The sequence below is a fragment of the Tursiops truncatus genome, chromosome 9 (assembly GCF_011762595.2).
Source record: "Tursiops truncatus isolate mTurTru1 chromosome 9, mTurTru1.mat.Y, whole genome shotgun sequence".
In the NCBI taxonomy this organism is placed as follows: domain Eukaryota; kingdom Metazoa; phylum Chordata; class Mammalia; order Artiodactyla; family Delphinidae; genus Tursiops; species Tursiops truncatus.
In genome coordinates this window covers 34,661,527-34,689,486 of record NC_047042.1, presented here as the reverse complement: position 1 = coordinate 34,689,486, position 27,960 = coordinate 34,661,527, and the positions used below count along the sequence as shown (strand labels likewise).

The 27,960-nt window shown below is 39.0% G+C and overlaps 1 protein-coding gene and 1 pseudogene across 12 annotated transcripts in view; both read left to right on the top strand.

The window, feature by feature from the left end:
• Positions 1 to 27,960, top strand: part of HDAC9 (histone deacetylase 9) — a 576,603-nt gene that overhangs the window by 209,341 nt on the left and 339,302 nt on the right. The window lies entirely within an intron of this gene.
• Positions 36 to 27,445, top strand: LOC101319425 (BTB/POZ domain-containing protein KCTD5 pseudogene; annotated as a pseudogene).

Below are 27,960 nucleotides of genomic sequence, written 5' to 3'. Positions count from 1 at the left end.
ATGGCCTGAACATCCTTGAGAAAGGCATAGAGGCAATGACTGGAATGAGGCACCACTTGATAAGCAGCCCTGCCAGTTCATTTCCAGCACATCGCTGCCTGTTTGTCATCTTTCTGCAAGAGCCCCCTTATCTGATGGTAAAGGAGGAACATTTTATTCATATTTCATTTTCAGGAAGGCTAGATGTGAACTGAAGTGCATTTTAGCTTTTGAGTATATGTAGTACGGAGACATTACTGGCAATAATATGCCAAGATGCATTGGCTGCAATTTGCAATGTTATGAAACTCAAGTATTTGCAAATCATAGCCCACAACTGTTCATAGATTGTATGATAGGACTATTGGGATATTTCATTTTTGTTTTGAAGGCTATGTCCATGTTCTCTTCCTCACTTAGAGATCATTTTGGATTTTTGCTGCTGTTCAGAAAGTGAGAAGCTCTCTTTCTGTTCACCAAAGTCAAATTGCTAAAGTACCACTCATGCAAAAAACAATGTTTCTATAATATATATTATGCGTAATTTCCTGCTAGAGAAAAGACAGTTGTAATTATTTGGAGAGAAACTGATCTTTTTTAATTTATATTTTTTATTAGTTATCTATTTTATACATATTAGTGTATATATGTCAATCCCAATCTCCCAATTCATCCCACCACCACCCCACCCCCCTGAAAAACTGATCTTTAAAGTTGAACAAAGATAGGGTAATGTAAATAATTTTGCAAACAAGACATAGTGTAAATAGCTAGCATATTTCAGCATCGTGCCTTTTTTTCCTATTAAAAGATATATCAGCTTTGATAATTAAGTTGATTAATGTCCTTTTGGAAATTTGCCTGTTCTCACTCATGAAAAAGGCATATTTCCACATTATCTGGTACCATGTGATTATACTTTTCCACTAAGGAATTATAGGGGAAATTTTTTAAAAATTACTGATATTAAAAGATATTTGTTTAATCCATATTTATTTCTGAATGATTCATGTGAAATTTTCCTATCTTGGAGAATCCTGAGGGAAAAAACTGGTAATTTTATTTAGTTTACAATACTTACACATGTGTAGAAAGTCTTTTCTTACCTGTGAATGGGACCTACATAATAAGTGGTGGAGAAAAAGTGACTGAGATAGGTTTTGAGAAATGGCAAACTGTTCAGATCAATATGTGGACTCAAACTCAACTTTCTGCATGTGAGGGTTCTCTTTTGTATCCTAATAGAAAAAAAAAAAATATCTGCAATGTAAGAATTTAACATGTCCCAATTAATGCTGAGAAGATGATCCAGAAGTTTGAATACGTTTTCCCAAAACTTTTCTGAGGAGTTAGTCACTTTGCATTGCTCTTTTTGATTTTATATCCATTTTAGTACCAAAGAGTAGAGGGACTGAAGTGAACAGAAACTAAATTATATGTTGATCTTTCCATGGGATATTAATATGTTGTTACCTTGAGAGGGAAGGAGTTGCTTGGTGGTTTCTCGCTTGGTAGTATTTGGCTTGTAGGTAAACAGGAGGAAAACACCGACCACCTCTGACATGAATGCTGATTTCCAACTGCTCTTTAACATAAATTTCTTTTGGTTGTTTCCAGATTTACCTTTGATTAGTATCTTAACATGTATGCATTCCCCATCTTGCTCTGTGTATTATAAATGGCAGTCCTTGAGAATGGGTAGAGTTGTAAGTAAAATTATCATCGATTGTACTGATTTGTCCATGCTAGAGAGAATTCAAATTAGCATAGTCTGCAGTGGTAAAAGGTCAAACCATTAGGATTGCAAATGCAGGGTAAACCATCTCAATCCCAATGACCTTACATGACCTAGGCACACCGGAGAAGCCACTAAAGAGTTTCACCAAAAAAGAACGGTTCTTTGCAACACAGTTTAAGGGAGGGAGGGAGGCCTTTGCAGTGAGCACATCTTCTGTATGAATCCTGGCTCCGTCACTCCCTTGTCCTCAGAACTCTTAAACTCTCAATCTCAAGTTCCTCCTCTATGAGATGGAGTTGATAACATCTATCCTCCTGAGGTCGATGTGAGCTTTAGATGAGACAGCATATTTCAGGCTCATTCACAGAATGAACTCAGGTTACCACACTTACCTCAACTTACCACACTGACTTACCACACTGGTGCTCCGTGTGGTAAGTCCAGGTTGGAAATGAATGAACTATCACTTTCCTTAAGAGCACATGGATGTAGAAAGGCTGGATGACTTCAGAGTTAATTTTCCAAATTGTGTTTTTTGAAACATCAGTCCAGAGGGAGTTTTGGAAAGTCTGCATTTGATGTCAGCTTTTTGGAGACACCCAATATACTTTAGGAAATTAATGGCTCTGATAAGTCCTGCAACAAAGCAACTTATTCGTGTTGTTTAATCTGACTTTGAAAAATATGACCATGACATTTTTCAAAGTTACTGTTCCACTGAACATACTTTTTGAAACACTGACCTAGGACATTAGCTTCTCCCATCCTAGTCTTTAGGTAACCTGTAATTGAAATGAAATGTAACCTACAACAAACCACCTCTCTTAACTTTCTTGTGGCATGTGGGTAAAAGAAGATTTGGGTCTAAGTCCATTTATCTTAGACCACATTTGGCATTCCTCGTTAATCTCTCTTTAAAGAGACTGTGGGCCACAAAAAAAAAAACAAATGGAGATCTGGTTAGTATATAATACTTTCTCAGCATGGTGTGGCTAAGTTTGGTTGTTTGCTGATTTTCTGTATAAAAAGGGCACTTAAAGCATCCAGAGCTGACAGTCTGGTATCTTTTGCAAGCAATTTATATAAGTACCTATTTATACTTTATCTTGAAAAAGGAAGTGCATCATTTGGGTACTAGTAAATAATGAATTGTTCTTGTCCTACCATTTTTTGGAGAAAAAAAATCCTACTTTATAGTTAGATGTTTGCAGTGAAAGGAAATAGCCATATTCACTAGCTGGTGATAAAACACATTTTCAATGTGATATCTTGTCTGCTAATTTGTTTGGCTTTTTAATTTGTTATTGTGGCAAAATATACAAAACATATAAAGACATTTATTTTTAAATGGTAGTTGAGAATGAAAACTAGATCGACTTAGATATTATTAAAGCCTTGGGACCCATAGGAAACAATAAATTGTGATCAGGGTCATATCTGAGACTTATTGGTTAGAAGGAGAGACAACCAAATCAAACAAAGATATCTTTATTTCTATTTTTCTATTTACTCTATTGCAACATTTTCCTAATGTTATTAGAATTCTAAAGTACATTGATAAAAACCAACAACATTCTTTGATTATTGTGTACAGAAAATACCCTTGAATGAGAGAACAGATTAAATTAAGACTTTTAATTGAATTATTGAGTAAATATAATACCATTCATATCAAGAAGGTCAATATGTCTTTATAGGATTATGTGGTGTATTTGTCTCAACCAAATATTCAATATTAGAAAAGCAAGTGACATAATTTACTTTTAAAGAGAAAAGTAAAAAGTACCACCCCCTCACCCCCATTGGAAGGAGAGAGAAGAAAAAAAGGAGAAAGAATAGATGCTTGTAGCCTAGCAGCAGCACACATCAATCCGTTGTCCAGTAGGGGCTGCTCGTAGAGCAGGAAGGCTGATTCTTCTAGCTACATGTTTCACAACTTCAAGGAGGCTGGGATTTCAAGGCCACTCCAATGTCTGTACTTGAAATAACCTCTTCACATACTCCTGAAGTGACCCAGCCTCTGATAACTACTCGAATAAAACAGTATGTATAAAATTAAAGAATCATTAAATGAGTCATTTGCATCTTGTCATCTGCCTTAAAATGCCATGTTACACACCACATAACTGCATTTCCAAAAAGAATCAAAGTGTTGTTAAATTGTTTTTAAACACAGATTTAGAGAATGAAATGGGGGGTAGTAAACTAGTAGCCAACTAAAGCAAAACAGGCTGGAATGTTGGTAACCGATTGTGGACACAGGATCCAAGCAAAACATCTTGAATTGCTAGTACCATAATAAATTATAGTTTTCACATTTGTACTTTGCAAATGAAAACAGCACTAAGTCAAACTTGTGAAATAAAGACCCAATGATGGTATTTTAAATTCACCCACACCTATGATGACTGGGGAGACCTGAGGCATCATGGAATAAATTGGAAAACCGAGGTTGAGTAAAGAAAAGGCCAAGGGACAGACCCTCTATGGCCAAAATGCAACTGTAGATGGAAGAAAATGGCTGAGGTAGGCAAAGGGTTAATTGTCACATAGAATCTAATGAATGTGATGATTTCTTCTCCTCACAAGAAGACCCAAACCACTTCACCTAACACCCAAGGGGCTGTTATCTCATTTTCTTCAGACTTAATTTTCTCTCTTTAACATAATGAGATAAAAGGCTGAAGAGGGTTAGTGTCCCGGGAGTGTTCAGAGGGCAAGAAGTGGTCAAGAACTGGTTTATCTCCAAACTTCATTAGCCTATTAGATAACCGATGCAGGGGACCCCAATTAACGTAAGGAATGAGAGACTTCTAAGGGATGAGGGTCAGTCCTCACAATAATGGAACTTGGCCTCCTGCTTCAGAAAGGAGATTGGAAAATCCCCTTGGTGGAGAGGTATTCTCCTGGGTGGAGATGATGGGCTGATTTATTTCTCCCTGGTGTCCTGGAGTGTATCTGCCCTGATGACTCCCTTGATCTTGACATCAGTCACTTTGGAGTCAAGATAATGAAAACTGCATTAAAGAGGCCCATCCAGTTTATGCAAATGGAACTTTATCTTCAAAGAGACCATATCCTTGGAAGAGTTTCTTTGCTATTTAAAAGTATTAATAAAATGTGTTCAATATTTTCTCCGTTCTACTCCTTGTCTTCACTAATTTACGTAGGCATGGGGGTGAGCTTTTGTTTTTATTTATTTTTTAAACCCAAAGCTTTCTTGATGTTTTATCTAAGAAAGTCAAATCGTATTTAGTTTGAAGATTGCTGTATGGAATTAGCAAGGACATAAGTGAGGCATAAACATTATTCTAAACAAAAGAAGTCACGCACTTTAGTGACTTGGGACTGGGTCTCTTAAACTGAGGTGACTGGAGGAAATTGAGTTTTGCACTTGAACAGGCGTTCTTAGGGTGAGAGGGCAAAAATGATAGCGCCATCAGCAATTACACCCGCAGATGTACCTTGGGCTACCACCCTAATTAGAAATGAATCATGTTATGTCTGTACAGGGACTCTTTGGGGAAGGAACATGAGGTAATGTACACGGAGGAGATATTGGAATCATGGGGGAGCTTTGTGTTTCCCTATCTTTTCTGCCATGTCATTTACCAAATAACATCAACATAAAAATGTTGACAATAGATGAGGACTGTGTTTACCTGACTCAGTCCATGTTTATTCGACGTTTTAGCAGATTGATTTTGAGTGTATGTTTCCCTCGAGATACACAGAAAGAGCCTGTTACACAGCCTAGTGACACTTTCAATAACCAGAATGGGACTTTGAGAGCAATGGTGAAAGAATGAATAGAGTTTGCTCAATAATCTCTCTGGTGTTTTCAAAATGTTGCCAACATTAGAGATACAAGATTTATTTTTACCTTGATGTCAGGTCCGTGTTCTTTAGTATTCTGAATTTGGAATGAATGGGTGGTTTATGACTGTGTAACAGAAGCTTATCCTCACCTGAACTTTAACAACAACAACAAAAAAAAAAAAAAGGAAAGAAAGAAAAAAGAAGAGAAAAGCACAACCTTAAGAATTGTTCCTTTTCCTGAGAAAAATCACTTATCTAAAGAATAATGTCTCAGTTTTCTCTCACATTTGTATTTATTTTCTTGCTAGTATTTCGCATATATTGTACCTAGGTGGTGAAATGTTCCTCTGAATATTTCACAGACAACTATTTTGCTGAATGCACTCAAACTGTTACTTTATTTTTGAAAGTTAGAATCTTTAATATCTTTTCTACCAACACTATACTGCTTTAAGAAATATATAGTTAAAATGTGCTAGAATGCTTTCACTTTTAATATCTGTTTTGTCTTTTCAACCAGGTAGTGATCATTCCCTGGATATGTTTACACAGTATTCCAAAATGATCACTTCTTTCAACCAAACAGACTTTTATTTCAAACTAATCACTGAAATATATTGGCTGTGAAATTATAATTAAATTCTCTTAAAGCACCACAAAATATAAAACTGTATTATAGTTGCATATTTATATAACTGTATTATAATTATATGTTGTAATTATTACATAGTAGAATAGAACATAGAATATATTGTGTGGTTATCTTATAGTTATATAACCACTATGATGATTAACCTGAGGTCATTCTTATTACTACCTGAATGAGGAATTACGGGGCTGTACAATTCCAGGTGGTATTCACAATATTTAACAACCATTTGGCATGGGCAGTGATCAAACTAAACGGATAGGAGCAGTAACAATCTCACATGCTCATTGAACATCATCAGCCTTGGGCAAGACCTATGACTACAAAATATTGACGGAGTTATCATTCTTCCCACAAACAAACAAAAACAACTTTGCGAGGAGAAATAACAGAAATCAAGAGAGTTCTTTTGCTAATGAAGACACAAATGCAAGGTCTTAGAGTTGGACTAAGAGTAAAAGACTGCCTGAGGTATGCTTTCATTCAGATCCCAAATACTGGACTTGGAACAATAGCCTTCTCGAAACGGTCTGGCAGTTCCTCTTCAGCAGCCAGTAAGTCCTGGAGCAGCTTCTCTGAGATTTTGTCAAGTACGACAAGGCAGCTGTTCATCATGGCAAGGCCTAGCCTATAAGAGATGGGATCATTGGCATGCCTTTTACATTCAGAAGGCCTATGTGCCTTCCTACTCGTTTGTGTATTTTCCTCCTCTTTTATTTTTTATTCAGAAGGAGCACATAATCTTTGCAGAAAAATTGGCAAAAACAGACAAGTATAAAAACTGGTGAAAAATCACCTATAATCCCACTACCCAGAGGCAAGCACTGTTAACATTTTTTCATGTTTCTCTTTCTCTCTCTTTCTCTCTCTCATTACCTCATTGTTTTGCAAAGATGGGAAATATTTCTTTCTTTGAGTCACATCTAAAGTTTTCGGTAAAAATATTGTCTCCTTCCAACTCCTTTCAACTGCAATGCCACCTACAGTAAGACTGTTTAAAGTGGCTAATCTTTTAGACGCTGATATTCCTAATGTGTTCAGATGTCTATTATCTGTCCCCTGAGTCACCAGTTTTGCTCAGTCTTCATAGGACCTGTGAGGAAATTCCTCTCAGGGATCTTAGCATGAGCCAAGGTTCAGAGTTCAAGCATTCCTTTCTCTGGTTCAAAATGGAAGTAAACAGATTTTTTTTTTTGGTATGCTCATCACTGCCAACATTTTCATTTTATGATTGGATAGCACATGGCGAGTGTGGCCAGTGTTAAAGCCTTGTCTTAAAAAAAAGAATTTTAACGGTAGTCGTGGAAATGTCTGGTGAACCCTAAACACCTCGTGAACCAATGATATCATGAATAATGCTAAAATTAGAGCCACTAGGAAAAGATGCACAAACAAAAATTATGTGATTATTAAATCATTGAAGCGGGAGAGAAACTCATCCATTATCATAAATACGGATTACAGCCCCGGGAACATTTCACTAAATACAATCAAAAGTATGTTTTGATCAGAAGTTAATATATGCTCAGCAAGTTGATAATGTAAGCCCTATGCTCCCCCTCTTCCTCTCCAGTGAATGCCTAAATAAACTTTATTTTGCAAGTTGAAAGGACCTTCTAAAATTCCTCATTCTTAATGCTCTAAAATGCCCGGGTTCAGAAAATTAAATTACACCATTTTTATCTGTTCGAGATCAGCTCTGTTTCCTCCTTCGCTTTGTGTTTACTTTCCTGCAGTAGCTGACATCAAAATGTTTTCTGGAATGCTGGGACTAAATAAGTTATGCTTAACTCAATATCTAATACAAATAGCCCTGGGGAGCTTCAGCGACACAATCATAAAAGCTATAGTTTCTTTTAATAGCTTGCCACACTTTGCCGATATAGTATTTCTCTAATCACCAATCTTTACGTGCCTTCCTGACCTTGCAGCTCTCAACCCAAACGGCTTCGTGGTATCAAAGGCCTATGTCATTGGAAGAGTGAATGGCTTTCATTTTTCCCCTTGAAACTTCCGGTTCCTAGCATCTGTAAAGAATTATTCCGAGTGGTGTTTTGCTGCCTTGCGGCCACTGCCCTGTCCAATGGAAGTGACTTTTCCCAGAAAGGTCACAGTGGTCAGTAATAGGTGGATATTCAGGGAGGAGGCAACTCTGATTTCTCTGGGTTTGTGTTACAATATTCACTCTTCTTGTATCACATTAGCTGTTAAAAATCCAAGTCGCATTTCATTTGCAAAATATTTCATCAAGGAAGGGTCCACTGTGTCACGTAGGAAGGCTGAAAGGATTAGCAACAAGTTTCATAAAGTCATCCTATCTGTTGGGAAAAAAGTAAACTCCCCATTTGCACCTTTGGGGAAGATTACTTTCTGATGGCGCACATGAATTCATCTTCAGAATATGTTACCTTACAGGATCTAAAAAGCACACACAAATGCGTGGTACTGCAGTGATTGAGGGATCGCAAACCTGCAGATTCTGTCCTGTAACTCTGTCAAGTGGGGCAACCATTGAGACGCAGGACTTCTGATTCATGCCTTATTTTAAAACTGAATTCCTCGACACCATTATGTTTTAAGTCTTCTGTGTAGTTGGTAGTGGGGGACTTCATGAATGTATTTCTAGACTACCGGCTTACACTGAAGTCTGGGAAACGGATAACATTTCCAAACGTTCCAATAATTGAGTTGTTCTCAAATAATTTCTTACCTTCTCTGTGCATGAGAATCTTAAAAGGGAGAGAAATGCGGTGAGGGGGGACAGAAATAATATAGAATACCAGTAAGAGCTGTGAAGCGATTTGATACGTTTCCAATGAGGGATTTTTTGTTGTTAGTTTTTTTTTTTTCTTTTTTAATGAGAGCTTCTTATTTATTTTTTAAATTTTGAAAAACATTTTGGCTGCATCATGTGGCATGTGGGGTATTAGTTCCCCAACCAGAGATCAAACCCGTGCCCCCTGCATTGGAAGCACGGAGTCTCAGCTACTGGACCGCCAGGGAAGTCACCAATGAGGGGTTCTTAACACAAGCAAGAAACGTGTATTTAAAACAATCAGTGTGTAGAAGAACATGATTACAAACTTAGAAGTACTTGTATGGCATGCAATTTCATCTATCAGTCTATTTATTTATACAAAATCTGTACACGCTTTTACTACTGTAATGAACATCTGCTCACCCCTGGGAATGTCCATGATCTATAATTTTCTCTAAATTTCTTGATTTGTTTCCCTAAATGGTTCTTAGAATATCATTTTATAGATAGTCTCCCATTGATTTCCAGTTTATGCTAATTTATTTTATATTTTATATATATTAATATTTCTGAGGATTAAAACTAGAAAAAAAAAACTATAATTCCATGAAGTCCTTTACTATTTGGTTGCGTTTTCTTTAAAGTCTTTATTTTTTCTTATTTTATACATAAAATACATAGAATCCTTACAAAATTGAATTCATATTAAATGTACAATCTTATAAAGTGGGTTTTTTTCTGTATCCACTTTATTTAGCATTGTTTCATGTTACTAAATATTCTTTAAAACCATGTTTCTCTGGAATTGCCAGAATACCTATTAAAAAAAATAAGTCTCACGGATGATGGTGATAGAGTAACAGGCAAGCTTGTCCTGGCACTGGAAGCTACAAGAAGAAGGAAAAGTGTCTCCTTGATGAAGAAGTACCAATTCTGAACGTTTTGAGGTCTTAGAGCAATTAGGGAATTTGGATGTTTCCTTTACTTGCTCAGCCATGTGTGTATGTTAGAGAGAGAGAGACAGATGACAGACAGGAGACAGAGAGAAACAGAGAGAGAGAGTATTTTTGAAGGCTTTTAATTTATGTGAAACACACGGAGTCTTATGAATGAACTGCCTTGTCCGTACTATCTTAACTTGACACTCTCTGAAACCTCTCCACATCCCCTGTAGCCTTTGGCATAAAGATTGGTGACTGTGGGGTTGTCTTTCTAGAATTTAGTTTCCTGAAATTAACTGAGATAGCTAATGTATTTATCAAGATGATGAGTGAGGTCGTCTCTTAGCTCTGTGAGGTAGGAACAGTTTTCAAGCACTCTAAGCCTTAGTTGGATTGATATTTACATTTTTGGCGGAACAGTATTGAGTTGGTTACATTTTGCTCTGTAACTAGCTTAAAACACAGTGCCTTAAAACAGTTAACACATACCATTTCTAATCAATCTGCTGATCAGCTGGTGGGTCTTCTGTTCTAAGCCAGCTCAGCAAGGGTGGAGTGGTCTAGGATGGCCTCCCTCACTGTCCCTCTGGGAAAACAGCCATGGCTGGGAATGCTGGGGTCTCTCTCCTCATGGTCTCTTAGCTTCTGGAGGGCTAGCCCTGGCCTGCTCATACAGTGTGGCACAAGGGTTCTCAGCACCCAGAAGCGGCATGTCCCAGTGGGCAAGCACTTTACAAGTGTGTGCTTCTATCACGCTTGCTTTGTATTATCTCATTGGTCAGAGCGCATTGCGTGGCCAAGCTCAGAGTCACCATGGGAGGGGGCTATTTCATGGCATGTATATAGAAAGGGTGATTCACTGGGGCCCTTACTTCTACGTTATACCAGCACCGTCTCTTTAATTTCTGAAATCCATTTCAATTAGACAAATACAGGGCCTAATTTTAAGTTTTTAATAATTGTTTCATTTATGTTTCTGCAAAATTCACATGAGGGTCAATACACCTGAATATATAGAAACTTGTTTTTGAGAAGAAACATGGCATAGTGTTTGTTTTCTCTTCAAGCAAAAACAAAACAAAACAAAAATCCCAACCCTGTGAGAGAATTAGACTTTCTCCCAGCTTTGCCCTATCATTCTAGTCATTTGAGCTTCTTAGGAGAATAATGAATGCATGTGTTTTAACACAACTGTGATCTGACACAGCAGAAAGACATTTTAAAATCTCGTAAATAAACAGAAATTACCCTGTTATGCCACGTGTTTAAAAAAATACAATTTACTGTACACTACTGCTATGAAACTCCACTGATTACATGTAGTTTTAGATGAAGGTAGTTTCTTAAGGATAAATGATTTCATTAGCAGCTCTTAAATATATTTTATATATATGTGTGTGTGTGTGTGTGTGTGTGTGTGTGTGTGTGTGTGTGTGTGTGCGTGTGAGTGTGTCTATATGTTTTTCCTAACAGAAAATGCTATGCTGTTTCAGAGTTGTCATTTTTCCCTTATTAGAGTCAATTACAAATAGTCTTCTCATCTTGGGAAGACAGAACCCTGGGTAATTTGTAGATAAAGGCATCTCTCAATAACATGCCTAGTTCATATATGAAATCAATAGGGAACATCCATTAGATGTCCGGAGACATTCTAGATTCCCACAGATCTGTGACATCCTGTCAATATGACTTCCCTACACCCATCTGGAAAGGAGGAGCATGTGTACTGGAGACAGACTTGGGTTAAAATTCTGGCTCTGTTAATTACTGTTGTAACCTTGAGCAAAATCCTCTAATTTTCTGTGTTTCCACAGGGCTGATGTGGATTTAAATAGGTGGCAACTCAAAGGGTTTGTAGACATTTTCAGTGTTAGTTGCCTTTCCTCCTCCTTTTTTCACTCTTTCTTTTTTACTATTTATTGACTTCATCTACTGAGAGCAGTTGAAAACTTCCTGATAGGTTGCACGTCAGGCTTTTTGGGAGCAAAGAAGGAGACCGGGAGGGTGACTCTCGGTTAGTCTGAACGTTCCTGGCCTGAGTCAAGGGACGGGCTGTTGGCGCCAGTGCCAGACCCATCTTTCCATGGCTGTTTCCTCCTCCTTCCAATTTTCCTGTGTCTGCTTTTTCAGAGACTGCTAAATTTTGTTGCATACTGATAACCAGCTTGCTCTGCCTGCCCCTAGTGCTATTATTACTTCAAGGAAAAGGCACTCTGGGGCTATAACGAGAACTTAAAACACATCAGCAAAAGCCTTAAGGGAGTTTATGGATACAGCGGTGCTTGCAGCACCTCCAGAAAGTGGACGGGGTGAACAGGATGAGAGCCGGCGACAGTCTGGGATGCCGCCTATGAGGCCTTACCGTTTCTGTGACTTAAATTTGTGTTTTCGCTAAACATTAGCTGGCTTAATTTGTCAGTGCGTCGGAATCAAAAACACTTCAGGACAACCATAATGCTACCCTGAGAGAACCCAGGGACAAGCTAATTAGGAATAAAGAGGTGAGATGGAGAAGAGTGTGTATCTGGGTTACTTCACAAGGTGAAATCCCCACATGGGCGGTGGCAGCTCGGAAATCTGCATAGTAACAAACCTGTCACAAATCAAGGACAACTCGATGGAACAATTAGAATTAACATTTCACTCTGACATTTATCAAAAATCTCTGCCCACATTTTACTCTTTGCAACAAAAACTGTGGTTTTGTCCTAACATTTAGTAAGCTGTTCCCTAACTGTAAACATCCATTTGTAAGATAGGCACTGCCTGCTACAAGAGTAAAGTTACATCTTTTGAAAACCTTACCTCCCATTTGAATACTGCACTTATTCCATTTGAATGACAATTACATATTTTGAAATATATACATACTGTCTGAATCCTACACTTATTCCATCTGAATCACAAATGCTTTAAGAATTCAAGAAAATATTACTTTACGGTAGATAACATCTGTTTCAATGACCTCTTCTTCAAAACGTTTTTCATTTTATTTTTTTCCTTAAAACTCTCTAAATTGAATGAAAGAAAACCAGATAGTCTGACTATATTATATATTTTTTCTTAGTTAAAAAAACCACAATTCTGATTTTCTAATGTTCATTTACTATAAAACAATAGATGTTTTGTTTCTGAACGGAAGCTCAGAGGACACCAACAAATCGTGATATTTGTAAGGTATTTTGTAAGCTGTAATGTAATTATATCCCTGACTTCCTGTTTTCATCACATGGTAATAGATATTCATATATCAGGATGCACAAATAATTAATTTTGAAATTAAGTAAAATACATCAAAAGTTACAATGAGGGTAAAAGGCCATTGTTAGATGTCCAACTGTGCAAACTAATAAGAGATCTTTAAGAAGATAAAGACACGGTAGAACAAATCTATGTTGGCATTGCTTTGTCTGAAGTTCTTGCCCACTTTTCTACACAGAGGCACACACTGGTATGTTCGCAATTCCATCTTTTTACTGTCATCCAGTTTTTCAAGACCTAATGAGCTAAGGCATAAAATACTATAGCATATTTACAAAGGATTCCAGAGTGTAAGCATTGGAGAGAAAACATTGCAATAAGATTAGCAGACGGGTCTGAACACAAAAGGCGGGAGGACTGTGACATCGACACCCCAGACCTCTCCCTCCCCTCTGGCAGTTATATTCCTACTTCTTCCTCCAGACAGAACAATCCAGATGTGATCTGGAGTTGCTCCTCCACTGTTTCCCCTTTCTCCACAACACAGGCGCACATTCAGTCCATTACTAATTTTAGCCACTTCCTTTACATATACCCCGGCCACACCCTGACCTTGTCCTGCGTTGACTAATGTGGCAACCCTGCCACTCCCGGGCTGGGGCAGAAGGGCAGCTGGAGAGAAACAATATCAAAAACAGCCCTTTAAAACAAGAAGCGTACCCTGCTTCCATGCATGTAGCATCCGTTACATCCTCTCGAGACCCCAGGAGTGTCCATGCTGTCGTTAGGACCCAGTGGCACCTGCGAGCTCTTCCTGGCCTGCCTGCAAGCACAGCCTTAGCAAGATCTAACTTGCCACACACGGAAAAAAGGAGTCTTAGGAGTGCAAAGCAAAGCTCTTAAGCTGCCCCTACTTTTTCTCGTACTCTTCTTCCTCCATGACTTGTTGACTTTGGAAGATTTGGGACTTTCCTTGTTTAAAAATACTAGGAATATTGTGGGGTCTCCTTACCTTCTGTGACTTTAAAGAGTTAGCATTTTTCCATATACTACATAAAGCCTTATTGCAATCCATTTTTTCGTCCGAAATTTTAAGAAGGGATTCTAACTACTTAACTGCATTTGTAGGTCCAGATTCTCCTTGAATGGTTGACACATTCTCAATGACAGCCACATCCTTGGGTGACAATTGGATATTCACAAATGACATTCTCCTCTGCTTCAACCATGATTTTCTATTCCTTTTAGGTACTTCAAAAGTAAGACAAAAATAGAATTTGGAACAAGTAGAAAGTCAAGAGTTTGCCTGAAATCTAAACACATCAGTGATTTCAATAGCTGATGAAACACTGTAAACCTCACTTTATATATCTCAGCAGTAGGAGCGGTATTCTCTTGCATATACACAGATTAGATAATAATTTTTTAACGGTCTATATAGCCCACCTATGACTAGCAGTTAATTACTAAACTACAGTATAATAAATTAAGATAGAGGGATCTGAGGAGCAAAAGATCAATTTCCATTGGTTAAAAGGCTTTCAACATTTTATAGACAATGGAATACTTTTTTTTTTATTTTTAGAATTTTACTTATTTCTTTCATACAGCAGGTTCTTACTGGAATACTTTTTAATTACTATGAAGAAATGGACAGATCTGTGCTATCCGATAGAAATGTAATGGAAGCCACATATGTGATTTTATATTTTCTAGTAGTCACATTAAAAAATGAAAAGCGGGTAAAATTATTTTAAATAATGTATTTTTATTTTACTCAATATATTTTACCCAATACATCTCATATATTGTCAGGTTTCATGATAGAATAACCTGGTGAGATCCTGTGTTTAAAGACATTAAATCAATATTTACTATCTATCTATCTATCTACCTACGTATCTATTTATTTATTGAACTACAGGAGTCCAGGTCCTTTAACATGCTAATTAGTGTTGTGGATCCAGAAGCATGGGGTAGAACAGGGTTTCCCAACCTAGGCACTACTGACATTCCAAAATGTCAGCCCAGTAAGTCTTTGTTGTGGTGGGCTCTCCTGCACATTATAGTATTTAGCAGCATCTCTCACTTCTACCTACTAGATGCCAGTAGCACCTCTTCCCTATCGCCTCACCAGCTGGGACAACCAAAAATATTTCTATGCATTGTTAAACGTTCTTTGGGTTGCAAAATTCACTCCCCCGTTGAGAACAACTGGAGTGTGTGGAGTATGATTCCTCTCATTTGCTCACATCTGCTTATTTAAATAGGTCTGCATCTTGTATTCCAACGATTAACTGAACTTATATATCCATGCTTATTAATTGAATTGAATTAATTTAAAGCATTTTATACCGCTAGGCATTATAATGTATTTCACTGGAGCAAAACATGAACCTACACTTAGTAGCTAAATTAATCCTGTAGTTGAAAGGAATAATCTCATTGATGTCTGGGCAGTCTTGTGTCCTTGAAGACCTAGACCTTAATCCACCTGTTTGAAACCGTTCCCCAGTCTTTCCCCTATGATTGGAAAACATCCTATCCCTCTTGCCTCCATGCCAACCAGGTCTTTTGTTCACATATGGTAAAAGATCTAGCTCTCCTGCAAGCTTTCCTTTTTTGCTTTCCTCGCCCTGAACTGTAATAAATTGCTGCAGAAAACCTAAACATTGCATTTGTATAGTTAAGTTTCCATATGCATTCTGACTGCATGTTGGACTCATTTCTTTCCTCCAAAATTGTAAGCTCCTTGAGGTTAAGGACACTGCCAATTTTTAATATCCACCATGAATTAAGGAAACTTGTTAACAATATGATATCTGCTTGGTGGGTGAATAAAAACTGAATCATTTATATGCTGGACACTGGGCTGGGTGATGGCAAAAAGTGATGAATACACAGGTCCTACACTTGCAAAACTCACGTCTAGCACAGTGTTTCTCAACCTGGGGGGGATTTTGTATCCAGGGTACCTTGACAATGTCTTCAGACATTTTGCATTCTCACAACAGCCAGGAGGTTGCTACTGATATCTAGCTGGTAGAGGTGAAGGATGCTGCCAAACATCCTGCAATACACAGGACAGAGGCCCACAGCAAAGAATTATCTGGCCCCAAATATCAATAGTGCTGAGGTTGAGAAACCCAGGAAAGCGGAGGGCGAGTCACCAACAGTTTAAATTAAAAGCGATACATGGGGCGTCCCTGGTGGCGCAGCGGTTGAGAGTCCGCCTGCCGATGCAGGGGACACGGGTTCGTGTCGCGGTCCGGGAGGATCCCACGTGCCGCGGAGCGGCTGGGCTCGTGAGCCATGGCCGCTGGGCCTGCGCGTCCGGAGCCTGTGCTCCGCAGCGGGAGAGGCCACAACAGTGAGAGGCCTGCGTACCGCAAAAAAAAAAAAAAAAAAAAAGCGATACATGCCATGATACAGTTAGGTATGGGGTGTCATAAGAGCTTAGAAAAGGGAAATAATTCAGAGTGCATGACTGAGAGGGAGAAAAGTCTCCCTAGAGGAGATAAGCAAAGGTTGGATGTGCAGGTTTGAAACCAGCAGCATATGAGAATGAAGGATGAGGCATTGGTTACCCCCAGGAAGAAAGTATAGAGATAGAGCCAAGAGGTAGGGATGGAGCTCCAGGGAAGCAAACTTTCACAGGCAAGGCCAGGAAGAAGCACGTGCAAAGGGGATGAGGGTGAGGAACTAGAAGGGCGGAAAGCAGGAAGATGGTTTCTTTCCAAGGGAAATAGAAGCCAGACAGAAGATGGTTTCGAGAAGGGAATCATCGCTAACAATGTCAAGTACCTCAGAGAGGCTGAGTGAGATAAACCAGAAAAGTCTCTTTAACATTGGTAAATAGTCATTGGTAACTTTAATGAGAGAAATCTCAAGGGAAGGAGGTAGAAGATAGATTGTCTTTGGCAGAGACGTGAATGGGAGGAGAGCAAAAGTATGGATTTGTCTTCAGGAAGCATGTTTATGATTATTTATAGAAAAGAAAAATTGAAAACAATCTAACGGTCTAATAAAGAAGGCATTTAAATGGTTACAAATATAATGCAATAATATACAACCACTAACAGACGTGTTTGTATTTAAGACTATGGAAAAATGGTCACAAAAGTGAAAAAAAAACCAAGATGTGAAACTTTGTGCAGTATGATGCCCATTTTTTTTACGGGTAGTGAAAAATAAAACGAAAGAAACAAAACCACAATATTAGCAATATATTGACAACTAACAATATTAGTTGTCATCCCTGGGTGGTGTATATTATGGGTAGTTTTCTTTATTTTCTTTGAAAATCTTTATTCTCTGAATATTCTAAAATGAGTGTGTATTACCTTTAAAATCAGAGGGAAGACATGTTTCAAGAAGCTTGGCTGAGAAAGAAGAGAAAGTTTTGCAGTAACTTGAAGAGAATACAGGGAGGGTTAAGGAGTGTGTGTGTGTGTGTGTCTGTGTCTGTGTTTGAGTTGGAAGCAATGAGAGCATTTTTGTCTGTTGAGGGGAGAGGAGAGAGCCCGTGCACCTTGAGAGGTTGTAGATACAGGAGCACGGATGATTGATGGAGCACGTCCCTGAGGGAGCGGGAGGGGATGGAATCCAGATCACAGGTGGTGGGATTAGTCTTGGCTAAGAGGAGTGACATCACTTCAACTGAAAAATGAGGAAGAGAGGTAAGGATGGATGTGGGTGCTGATAAGAATGTAGAGGAGGGGGCAGGAAGTTGAGGGAGTTGCTGTCTGTTGGCCTCTATTTCCTTTGTGAAGTAGAAGGTGAGGTCATTTGCTGAGTGGGGTCAAGGGTTTATGGAGAATGATGGGGATTTGGAAGGGCTGCTAAGGGGAAAGAGGGAGGCAGGGGACTTGGGACACACAGACAGATTGTCCAGCTAACTTGCAAGACCAGCTGAGGCTGAAGACTGAGGTTTGAATGAAGGGCACCTACTTTTGTAACCATGTGGCTTTCTCTAGAAGCACTCTGTAACATTAATCTAAAAATTAAGAAAGTAAATAGACTGATCAGAAGGTTGTAGATTTAGGGGGAGGCCATGCAGAAACACCATTATTTTGAGTGCTTGGCGTGATAAACAATGGAATTTACGCTGGAAATAAAGAGACAGAAATCAAGCCAGAAGAGAGCTGAAGGGAATGGAGGTCGCAATGAAGCCTACAGATGGAAGGAGGGGGAGCCAGGGAGGGAGAGAATTTGAATAATGGGAGGTTGGGCTCAGAATGGGGTATTGGGAGGTAAGATTCTAGGGATGAAGGATTACCACATGGAGGTGAGAGTGGAGGTCAGCTGGTGTCTCCATGGACTCTCCCTGCTAGGATGCTCACTGGACAGTGAAAACACAACTTCTGGTCATATGTAAAACGCAGAAACGCTTATACAATCAGACAAAAATTTCATGTAGATTAAAATACTGTCTCCCTCCCTCTCTGTCTGTCTCTCTCTCTCTCCCTCTGTCAATCTCTTTACACATACACACACAGACACACACACAGACACACACACACACACACGTATGCATATAATTTGGAATATTATTAAGAAAATGGCATAGATGTTAAAACAGACTGCACACCAAGCAAAAAGAACACTGGATCTTGTTTCAGTTCCATACACTTAATTGCTCTGTATCTTGAACAAGTCACGTTCACATTAGAAAACAATTATCTCATTGGTAAAATGGGTTAAATTAGATCGATTTAACAAGTTTTCTTTAAAGAACTAGATCAAAAGTTTAAAATATACCTCAGTTTTAGAAATTCCAAATACTATAGTTTAATTCAGTGTATATTTCTTGAGCACTACAATATGTGATTGGAGAATCTAACAGAAAACGAAACAGATGGACTCCTCTCCCTCACAGGTTTAGAAGCAAATGGAGGAGTTTAAAAGATTATTGTACAAATAACAGGACACCTTCCTTGTCCTGTGATTCTGTTCCCTACCGCATCCCAAGACTTATGTTGGGGTTCTGCCAGGGCCCTCCTAGACATAGATATGTCTCCTGAGATATATCAGGGATAAAGGATTTTGAATATTTGTGATCACAATTTGTTAATGTTTCCTCTTATATTACTTTTATATCTATTTGATTATTTGAAATCCTGAATGCAAGTTTATAATCTCACTTCCAAACTGCTATTTTCACATGTCTATACACACAGGCACATGCACAAATGTATACAAACACACACATATAAACATGCATATGCGTACACACATACATATATACACACACATATTCTGGGAGGAAACACTTCATGTATAATCAAAGCCTAAAAGATTTTAAATATTCAGAATATTAGCCTATCAGTAGTCAGCATATTAGAGATAGCGTCTAAATACATCTGTCTGTCTAATAGATGACTAGCTTCATACCTAGAAGTTGAAAGTACGTCAAATGCTCTTTGATGAGCTAAGAAAAGTGAAAAATTATAAGGCTTGCCTCTAACAAAACCACTGAGTTTAATTAGCAACACAGAGCACACAGAATAGAGAGAAAACTCCATGTAGCACATTTTATTGCTTAACTATTCAGTGGTAAAGTTAGCCAGGTATACATATGTATGTACATGTGTTTATTTATTCACATAAATACATATGAGTTTAAAACTAATGCTTGTAAATAACATACATTTCAAATTGGAATACGAATTGGACTTTCTAATGTTAACAATTTTATTTACTTGTAATTCGATTACTCTCTGCAGGTATAGTAATAATTGTTAATATGTTCTGAGTACCCAGAATGTGCCAAGCACTGTGTTAAATATTTTTAGTGGATCATCTCATTTAACTGTGACAAAAATCTCTAAGAGGTAGATACTATTATTATCCAAAATTTACAAATTGAAAAAATGGGACAATTGAGGTTTCAAAAAGTTAAGCAATTTACCTAACATTGTACATCTGGTGAGTGATAAACCCAAAGCAGTCTGATTTCAGAGCCCAGGCTCTTCATCATTGCTCCCCATCTCCCCCACATCATCATCTTCCCAATTCATCAAATTTTGTGGATTCTGTCTTCTAAATATTTCATGGGTCCATTTTCCTCTTTTCAACCCACTGCTGCAATCCTGGCTCTGACCATGTTCAGAAAGATTATGCCTATCTCTGGTAGTCTGACTCCTTGGGTTCATCTGTGACCCATGAGTCTGGCCAGTGGTTACAAATTAGGTCACATTAGCATCAAGTACCCACCTTCTGCTATCATGATAGTCCATAGCACCATCATTCTGGAAAAAGAGCCTGCCTCACTGCCTCTCATGTACTTCTGGGTTTTCCTTGAGGAAGTCTCGCATGTATTCAGGAATGAGTCTCTGCTCACTTGAGAACCACCAACACCTGCCATGATCTGCCATGCCTACACCCACCACTCACACTTTGGTTGCTGCCTTCCAGGTCCTCAAAGCCTTACAGTCCTCAGAGTGCAAAATGGCTCTTCATTGCCTTTAGCCCCTCAATTTTATCTTCAGCCAGAAATGAGGACAGTGGCCTCCTTCGAATACTATGCCCCATTTTGCCGCAGGAGGCACAAAAGAACAGCATTTGTGACCTAAATCTCACATGGAAACAGCTCATTCAATCTCTACCTGAAAGCCTGGCCTCCTGGAGCTCAAATAACCACTCACGAGGACCAAAGAGCAGACTGGTTTGCTTCTCTCTATTCCTCATCTTTTCCCACCTCTTCTCTCAGATCTCACCAGAATTCCTTTTTCCTTCACCAAACAAACACAAAGCAAATTCGTATCAACCAGTGCAAAGGTCCATTGGATACAGGGGACAATGGGCAGGTGAAGCTATGTGGTTTACCCACTGACCCACTGGTCGTGGCTCATCAGCTCTGCCAACGGCAGAGTCCTCCTTACATGCAAATATAATCATGCTCTTGCACTGATTCAAACGTACCAATGAGTGCTCACTGTCTTCAGAATGAAGTTAAAATTCCTAAAAATGGTTAACAAGGTTTTTCGTTAACCAGACACTTTCAGTTTTCTTCTCCTCCCTCATCTGTTGCAGCCTCCTCCAACAACCTTACTTCAAACCCCATGTTCTAGAGAAGGACTGGATTATGGCAGGTGGAATCATTATAGGACAGGCTAATAGCAGTCCATGGAGCTATTGTAGAATGCCATATTTACCAATTCTGCAAATTTACAATAATGCCTCTTTTTTGTCAATTTAAAAATAACTGTTTACTAAAAGCATGATTTTAAATCTCTCTTGGGTATAACTAATAACAAATGTACCATCTAATAGTGATAAGAACTCTTTCAGCCTTGTGAACAAATATTATTATTATTTACTTTTTGGCTGAAGAAGCAAGCCAAAAAGTAAAGAATCAAGCAGATGAAAAATAACACTGGTAAACACTAGGTATTGCAGGTTCATTGACATAAATCAAATATAATAACTTTCATGATAATTGAATATAACTGCTTTTAATATCTCATTCATATTTATTGCATATTTTCAGGTTTGTATTATAAATATAATTTTTCAATAGCAATTTTTAATATTCTGAATGTATAATATGTGCATAAATGTGAATAATCATAACATTATTTAAGTTTTTCAGAGATAAAATAACTTTTAAATTGAAGAGTTTATTCATGTAAGCCAGGAATTTATATTAGTGAATTTACTTTGTCTCTGCTCATTCTATTTCGAACTGATTCCATTATACTAAAGCCAAATTACCAGACAAGATTTTAAACTAAATTGTTAAGCATTGTCTAATATTATATTATCCATCTGTTCTTTGTAGGCATTTTAAGGTTTTTGCTGATACTTATAGCTGTATCCCCTCTTGAATTTTAAAAAGAAATCTTTTGGTCTATATTCATAGAAGTAGGAATGGATAAATGCCGATCAATTAACATTTTAAATGAGTTAAGTGTAACAAATCGGACAATCTCAGGGAATATAGAATCATTGAAGATCTAGAGTAAAAAGAAAACTGGGAAAACTTTTTGGAATTGAGAAGTATTATCATTTTGCTTTTAAATTGTATGAAAATAGTCATTTCTGATATAAACAAAAAATTCTTACAACAGGCAATAAGATGATTGTACCTACTTAAGTACTCATTTGTTATCTCAAGCTGCAAACGGGAAGGCCTTCTTATATACCATTAGAATGTTATTAACAAACATTGCCCTGCTTATGAGTTTCACATTACAAGGTTAAGGAATTAATTCCAAACGATGTCTGATATTGTGGATATGCTCTGGTGAAACTGACCAAACCATTATAACTACAGCTAACATTATGTAGTGTTCAATATATGTGAGGCACCATTATGAAATTTGTACATTTACTCTGAATCCCATGCTCTTTTTATAAACTTTAGTTTGCTAAAGAAGGTGCTTGAAAATTAAGTTATCTACCCTAAATAAAATACAGGTTATTATTCTGCTGGAATGATCATTCCAAAATACAAAGCTGTTCTTATCAAGCAGCTCCACTAAATGCCCAATCCCCAGGCCCAAATCCTTGGGAGCTTAAATCTATTCATTGACTTGCCATTGCTCCTAGGATTAACATTCAGCCGCTTTAGATAGAACGCCTCCTTCAGCCTCAGCGGCCTCCTCTCATTATGAATAGCCATGCTGACCTGCACCTGTTCCATGGTACTTACCAGGTACCGTACCGTCAGGGCCACTCTGAACATGCTGTTCCCTCCACATGGAACATTCTTCTTCCTCAACTTAAATCCTTCTCATCCTTCATCCTTTGGCTCAAATATCCCTTCCTTGGAAAAGCCTTTCTTGACTCTTAAATTAGGACTCTATACCACCCTTTCTCAGGCCTTACCTTGGTTGCTCTTTTATATCTCTTTGTGCAGAACTTTGATGACTATTTGTCTCCCTCACTGGACTGTAAACTCCACAGGGGAGTGACTGTTATCTGTCTTGTTCACCATTGTTTCTTCTGGTATCTGACACAGTGCCTAACATCTAGTAGACTCTTAGTACAGTGAATGAATGAACAAATTAATTAAATTCCACCAAAGTCAAGAAATGATTACAGAGTTGTTTTAAATTCCGGTGCCTTTTTTGTGATATTTATTTTTAGGTTTGAGCAAATATTTACAAAGGCATTCCATTCAAAAATTAAACATCAAATTTGGAGGTGTGCTATGTTTTATTCATCTTAGCAAATGTACCCTAGGATTATTGTTAAAGGTCTAGTTGTGGAGGAAACAGCAATTTTCAGTTCTAAACCTACAGTGACAAGTGTTTATTCTATTTAAGATGCTTTTTTACATGCTACAGTTTGAGCTGTGTGCTTCCTTAAACACTTGTCTATTTTAAGCAGAAAACTTTCTGCTTTAAGAGGATGCATGTGGTAAAATACCAAAAGGAATACAGGTTAAACAGTATTCTTTCTCCTTCTCTTTTTGTTAGCCAAATATTTTAGCAGGAAGCTACCAGTAATTGGCTCTAGTTCAGTGACTTGAGACTTGGAATACCTTGCCTTTGACCCATGCATGCTTTGGGAGAAAGAGTGAAATGGACATAACATTACACATATTCTGGAATTTGACATTTTTGGTAATTTGCACACAAGCAATTGGATCTGGAGACGAGTGGTGAAATATGGTGACTCTCTTAATGTTGAGTTCAATAAGATACTTTCTCAGGCTGAGAGATGAGGGTTTAAAGCTTTAAAGCCTGATTCTGCAAGAATTCTGATCCTATTCACTTGACCAAACTAGTGATATGTTTGAACCCAAGGGTTTCCAAAAAATCCATTCACAACATATTGTTAAAACTGGCTTATTAACAGAGACACCCAGAAGTCGTAGTTAGTGGGATATTATTTTGGCACTTACTGCATTTTTTTTTCTTAGAGCTGTGATTCACAACATTTTTTAAAAAAATTAAGGACCTTTCTGATGAAAGCTATGACTGTGTCCCCAGAAAATTCACACACGCACATACTCATACAATTCTGCACACGATTTCAGGGGTTTATTTCCACTAGAATTCTTCCAGAGATCTTAGACTGAGAACACCTATCCAACATAAATCCATCTATTTCATGTGTCTTAAGTAGCATTGATTTATATTGCTTGTCCTCTCTCTCCTTATGAGCTGTTTTATATCTGGACTCTAATAATCAAAGGGGGAAGAAGAAAGGAAATGCTCAAGAGATTCATCATGGTCAAAAGAAACCTCTTTCTCCCTTTTCTTTATCTTCAGGCTATTATTTCTAGACCAGAGCTCTATTGTTCATGCTGTACTGTTCACTGGCTACCAACCAGACAGAGGATACTAGTCTAGGCCATTGCACAATTTCATCTTCCTCTGGGCTGTTATGTAATTAAAATAATTTCAACCCACTCTCTTGAACATTTTTTTTCCTACAGGCGATTGTAAAAATGTAGAAGCTGAAAAGCAAATAAAAGAACAAAAATGTAACTTGTTTTCTTTACTTTTTATTGTGAAATAAATTACTCATTATGGACTTGTTACTTATTTAATTTCAAAATTCAAATGTGGTTTCTTTTGTTTTCTGTAGTGGAGTAAAATCCCCATTGGTTTAAAATGGTCATTTTCCAAGATTGCTCCAAAGTGGCTGGGTCTTAAACATTTCTAAAGCAACCAGCCTTTCACAGATATAAATGCATATATAGTGCATTTATATCTGTGAAAATAGATATAATGCATATATAAATGCAGATATAGTGCAACTGAATTAGTAATTTATTTTCTCCTGGAACTCATATCTGAGGATATCTATAAATGAATCTGAAGCAATTTATATACTCTGTACATAGGTAGTAAATTTTACCAACATTCTACCCAGCTGAGGAACGATGTTAATAGGTTCAGCTTCATAGCAGGTCAATAGCAGTATTAGAATAAACCTTTAAGCCTCAATCCAGAATCACAGGTTAACTACGCACCACACACATTCCCACTGTGCTAGATATAAACACTGGTTACACCTGAAATCAGTTCCCTGGTTCTGCTGCTGATGCTTTAGCTGAAAGCTTTGTAGTATTTGGATACCCACAGCACTGCCTTGTGAGTCATATTATTGTTTATTGATTCCTCATGATTTGAAAATGAGGATATTATTTAATATACAAAATTGTACCCTTCCTTTGTGCTTTTTTTGTATAACTGTTTGCTGGCATGAAAAAATATGCTAGACAAAGACTCTTGTTTGGAATGAGAAGAACCTAAGAAGAAGGGAGTGAGACTGACCTGACCTCACTGGAAATAACCAGTGAGTACATGAGAGCAGTAAGTCAGCTACCTTGAGCCTGACCTCTGCTACAAGGGGCCACCATTGGCACTGGAAGGAAGGTTCGTAGAGAAATAGTGAGCAGTAACCTCACTATTAATCCAGCTATTAATCCACCTTCTCCTGGATTGTGTGCCACTCACTCTTGCATACTAGAATTCAGAAATACTGCCCATTGCTAGGGGAGAGGGGGCATAATAAAAGTCTTACATGTTTGTTAAAGGCACCCTCTAATCAAATTTTTACTTAACAAAAAAGGAGCCCTCCACCTTTCAACTCTTATGCACAGGTCTAAATTTTTTTTATCACAAGCAATAAAAAATATTTTAGCATGTACTTGTACACATAATCATTATATAGATATACAAAGAAATATAAAATACATTTTCACAAATTATATAAGTGTATCACTACATCAGTATATTATATATATTACAAAGCGTGCACAAAAACAGAAATAAAGAAAGGTGTGATAAAAATTAAATAATCATGATCTGTAAATAAATGTTATCTTATGAGGTAACCTTTTATACTATGATGAAAATAGTGGTGTTTTTTTTTTTTTTTTTCCGGTACGCAGGCCTCTCACTGTTGTGGCCTCTCCCGTTGCGGAGCACAGGCTCCGGACACACAGGCTCAGCGGCCATGGCTCACGGCCCCAGCCGCTGGGCGGCATGTGGGATCTTCCCGGACCGGGGCACGAACCCGTGTCCCCTGCATCGGCAGTCGGACTCCCAACCACTGCGCCACAGGGAAGCCCAAGTGTTAGTTTTAACAAGTTTTTTGTTGAGATGTAATTCACAGACCATATGGTTGACTCATTTCAGTGTACAATTCAGTGGCTTTTAGTATATTCACACAGTTGTGCAACCATCAACACAGTCAATTTTAGAACAATTTCCTCACCCCCAAAAGAAATTCTGTGCCCATTAGCAATAATTCCCCAATGCCCCCGCCTCAACTCTAGGGAACCAGTAATCTACTATCTCCATAAATTTGTCTATTCTGGACATTTACGTAAATAGAATTGTACAACACATGGTCTTCTGTGACTGTCTTCTTTGATTTAGCATAATGTTTTCTAGAGTGCATCCATGCGGTAGCATGCACCAGTGCTTCATTACTTACTTTTTCTTTCAAATATGCAATACAGTATTATTAACTGTAGGCCCCATGCTGTATATTAATTATATTCCCAGGACTTATTTATTTTATAACTGTAAGTTTGTACCTTTTGACCGCCTTTACCGCCTCCCCGCCACCCACCAACGTGTACTCTGTGGCACTCTGGCGGGGCTTGCTGGGATCCTGACGGAGAATCACTCCGGGCCTCCAGAGGCCTCCTGGCGGCGCTGGTGGGGGGAAGATGCGCAGTCGCAGCAGCGCCCGGCTTCCCGCCCCGCCCCCGCCTCAGCGTCTCGCATCGCGTCCAACGTAGGCGGCACCTACTTCCTCAACGACCCCCAGATGCACTGTACGGACCTGAAATCCTTCCTATACCGTTCGTGCCAGGCTGACCCCGACCTGCACTCCGACAAGGATGCAACCGGTGCCTATTTAACCCACAGCGAGCGCACCTGTTTGGGGCCCGTGCTAAAAACTCTCTGAGACTCCGAAAGCTGGTCATTAACAAAGACCTCGCGGAGGAAGGGGTGTAGGAGGACGCGGAATTTTACCACATCACCTCACTAGTGACACTTGTAAAGGACAGAGAGAATGGGACAGCAGACCATCACAGGTACGGGTGAAGCATGCGTACCGCCGGCTTCAGTCGAAGAGGCGCTCACGCAGGTGGGCCCACCATGTATGAGGGCGGGAAATTAGAGCACCTGGGCATCATCAGCTCGTCCTGCAACTGGGGGAGTGGAGACCAGGACGAGTTCCTCTGCGTTCCCTCTAAAGAGCTGCAAGACTCGCTGTCCGGCACCACACTGAGCCCAGCGAGAAAGGCAGGATTTTTGCAAGAAGGATGTAAGAAGCACAGGGCTAACAGCCGAAGAAGTCTTTTATCTTTTCCCAAGATGCAGCGAACCACCTTCTCAGGAAGAGACCTGCGTTTGACGATTTACCTGGAGATCCAGGTGTGAGTCCTTTTCTGCCTCTCAATTTGGTGCTGCGTCACGGGACCAGAAGTCCAAGGCCGCATGCGCCTTTGCACAGGAAGCCTGCTTGGCGGTGGGCGTCCCTTGGTGGTCCTCCCTCGGTTTTTCCAAGTGCAGCCCGGGCCTGAAACTGCCGAATCACCGAAAATCATTAAAGGCGACGTTCTTGGTGCTACATACAGTCCGTCATGCAGCGTGGGCCTCCCTGGTAGGCAGTGTCCGCAGCACGGTGGCTCCGGGGACTGAGTCCTGGTCCGCGGTCAGGCTCCCAGGTGGGAACGGGTGGCGGTTTCTCCCGGCCTCTGCGAGCCGCTCCTCAGAGGGGCGGCCTCCGCCTTCACTACTCCCCGGCTTCTGCTCTGGGGCCGGGCCTCCTTCAGAACCAGGCTCCTCCACCGGGACCCAGGCCTGGAATCACAGTCAAGCCTTCTCAGTTGTGTATTTTCCTGGCGAGAGACCTTTGCATCCCTTCTTTCCCAGGGTCCATAGACTACCAGGTG